This window comes from Puma concolor, chromosome B1 (genome assembly GCF_028749965.1).
Source record: "Puma concolor isolate L17-30 chromosome B1, mPumCon1.1.hap2, whole genome shotgun sequence".
NCBI lineage: Eukaryota > Metazoa > Chordata > Mammalia > Carnivora > Felidae > Puma > Puma concolor.
This window is the reverse complement of record NC_141670.1, coordinates 72,829,353-72,832,543: the sequence shown is the minus strand read 5'-3', so window position 1 is coordinate 72,832,543 and position 3,191 is coordinate 72,829,353. Positions and strand designations below refer to the sequence as shown.

The window sequence follows — 3,191 nt, the reverse complement described above, 5'->3', positions numbered from 1 at the left end:
TCCAGTGATTGGAGCTTTTATGCCACTGTCTAGAATTTATTCATTCAACAAATAGGTATTTTTTTGAGAAATAACTAGGTGCGCAGAATGTATACTGCAGTGGTCGACTCAAAGACCCTCATTCCTCATTCGTCAGGGAACTTATAACAATGAGACATGATTAATAGCAACTAAAAACCAAGCCGTTTAGTATAGTACTAGGTGCTAAGTGCTATGAGAAAAAAAAAAAAAAAAAAAGAAGCACCTGGATGGTTCAACTGGTTAAGCCTCTGGCTCTTTTTTATTTTTTTAAGTCGATTTATTTATTTTGAGAGAGGGAGAGAGAGCACAAACGGGGGAGGACCAGAGGGAAAGGGAGAGAGAGGGAATCCCAAGCATGGTCTGCACTGTCAGCACAGAGCCCGATGTGGGGCTCAAACTCACGAAACCATGACCTGAGCCGAAATCAGGGGTCAGACGCCTGACCAACTGAACCATCCAGGCACCCAAGCCTCTGATTCTTGAATTCAGCTTAGGTCGTGATCCCAGGGTGGTGGGCCACTTGAGATTCTCTCTCTCCCTCTCCCTTTGCCCCTCCTTTTTCCTGCTCTCTCTCTCTCCCTCTCCGCCCCCCACCTCCACTTGTGCATGTGTGCACTTTGTCTCTAAAAATGAGAGGGAAAAAAAGTAGAGCAGGGTGGGGAGATTTGGAGTGGGAAGTGTAGTTCTCGTTGAGGAAGTGACAGTTGACTCTTGATGGAGGGACTTAGTCACGCCCTTCCCTGGGGCGGAGCCTTCCAAGCAGAGGCCAAAGGCTGGAGGAGGCTTGCATGGGGCTGGGGCAGAGTGAGCAAGGGAGACTGTGGTAGAGAGGAGCCAGACTGTAGGTCACCGGGAGGACATGGGCTTTGTCTCAGAGCGCAACGCAGTATTTAAACACAGGAGTAACATGATGTAACTTGCTGGCTTTTTAAAAATGCATTTTAGATTTTAAAAGGATCACAGGATCAGCTTGTCTGCTGCGTTGGGAAGACCAGGGGTAAAAGCAGAGAGGCGGGTTAGGGGGTGATTGTCCAGATGAGAGATTCTGGTGGCTTCAATGAGCATTGTAACAGTGAGGGTGGTCGGGAGTGGTTTGGACTCCGATGTGTTCTGGACAGGAATTTCTGACAGATTTATCTGGGATATGAGAGGAGATAAGTATAATGCTCCTGTCGGACAGAAAATGATAATGCAGGAAAACACTGTATTTTTAAACTCTTAATAGGTTTTTGTTTGCTCAAAGTGTGTCCATTCTATTGAATTGCACAGAGTGAAACTGCATGTACATGAAAGCTTCCTTAACATGTTTCCCACAATGTTAGCACAGAGAATCTTGGGAAGAGGGGTCTCTACGAGAGGGTCTTGGGTAACCATGCACGGCCATGGACCTCTGACCCTTGAGAGGACAGCTATGCCGTGATGCTGTTAACTTATCTAATTTCCATCCACCAAAGATGAAGTGACATTTAATGATTTCATTAATTGAAATTCTGCTCTTTTGACCTTGGGATTTCCAAATTTGTGATTTTTTTTTTTTTTTTTTTAATTCTTTCCTGCAATCTTTCCAGGCTGTCTTCAAGAAGAATTTTATACTGCTGTCATGAGAAAATCGCTTACGGTTCCTTCAGATGTCAAGATTCTGTCATTTCTGCAGACGTGGCCCATTGTGATTCAGGATCTGAGGTGAAGCCTTGATTTTATTGTCACTTTCTTTTCTTTTAACAATCCAAGAGTCTACCTCCCTCTAATTCCTTATGCGTGTGTGTGTCACAGCGGGTATTGTTACATAATTGCTTGAATGCAGAACGTGAGCTTTTTTATCCTTTTGGGTTCTTGTCAAAAAGATAATTCTGCAACAAAAGTTTTTCAGTCGATAAAGATTTTATTTGACAGCCTCATAAATGGTGGAATATTTGAAATACTTATTTAAAATACATAAATAAATGCCGATGGATTAATTGACTGATCAAGTGGCGAGAAACCGGGTCTCTTTTTCTTAGGGGCTCCAGGGACTGGAAAAAAACCTGACTGGGTAAGGGAGAAATAGAAGAATCTTCCAGGCTTCAGTGAATATAAGGTTATCTCTTTCTCTTTTGCAGCGTTCTCTGTATAACAGTTTTTACTTGGTTCTTCATGAAGACGATGCATTGTGCTTCTTTTGAGAACCATGGGGATCATTCCCAAATAATTCAAAGAAGGACTGTTTGTTTATTTTAACCTGTGCTAGTTATTAAAATTGATTTTATGTGTATGAAATCATATAGGTATCAGCATGGAAAATAAAGCTATTTTCTTTTACCTCAGTCAAAACCATCTGTCATCTCTACTTCTTTTTTTTTTATTATTATTTTTTTCAACGTTTTATTTATTTTTGAGACAGAGAGAGACAGAGCATGAACGGGGGAGGGGCAGAGAGAGAGGGAGACACAGAATCAGAAGCAGGCTCCAGGCTCTGAGCCATCAGCCCAGAGCCCGACGCGGGACTCGAACTCATGGACCGTGAGATCGTGACCTGAGCTGAAGTCGGACGCTTAACCGACTGAGCCACCCAGGCGCCCCTCATCTCAACTTCTAAGTGTGGCATTATTCTCCCTCACACAAAATGCTGTGCATCTCCAATGCCTACTGCACATCCATGGCTCTGTCAGTTCCAAGCATCTGAAATATAATAGTTGGAGGCCATAAGAAACACACAGGCCAACAAGGGAAACCACACTGTGTCTTGTTCAGGTGTCAGGCCCTTCTAAATCACTCATTGTTTACAGCAAGAGATAAACAGCCCGCTAACTCAGTCTATTTTTGAGATCCTGGTGGCAACTTCTTGAATAGGTCTAGTTATATCTTAGTTGGCACAGCTTTTATAGAGAGAATCCACATCTGTGCCTGAGGTGACAGGCTGTGCCATAGAATAACGACACTGGACTATGGGTCAGGAGACCCCCAACTCTGTCACCAACTGCCAAAACAACTTATCATTGGAGGAGAATGCTGTTTGTATCAATTTGGTGCTATTGTATGACTCCATTGGATTTATCAGTGGCAACCTGACTGGCTAAAGATAATATTATGAAGGGAATACATTGTTCTAGGATCTTCTGTGGCATTAGTTATTTTTCCTTTCTCTTTTTGAATTCTTTTTAATGTTTTATTTATTATTGAGAGACAGTGAG

At 42.7% G+C, this 3,191-nt stretch overlaps 1 long non-coding RNA gene across 1 annotated transcript; it reads left to right on the top strand.

Moving 5' to 3' along the window:
• The first annotated feature begins 792 nt into the window (after window positions 1–792).
• Window positions 793–2,334, top strand: LOC147581689 (uncharacterized). Its single transcript, XR_015249728.1, has 3 exons — window positions 793–862; window positions 1,590–1,704; window positions 2,121–2,334. It is a non-coding gene; the product is annotated as an uncharacterized LOC147581689 (long non-coding RNA).
• The last annotated feature ends 857 nt before the right edge of the window (window positions 2,335–3,191 follow it).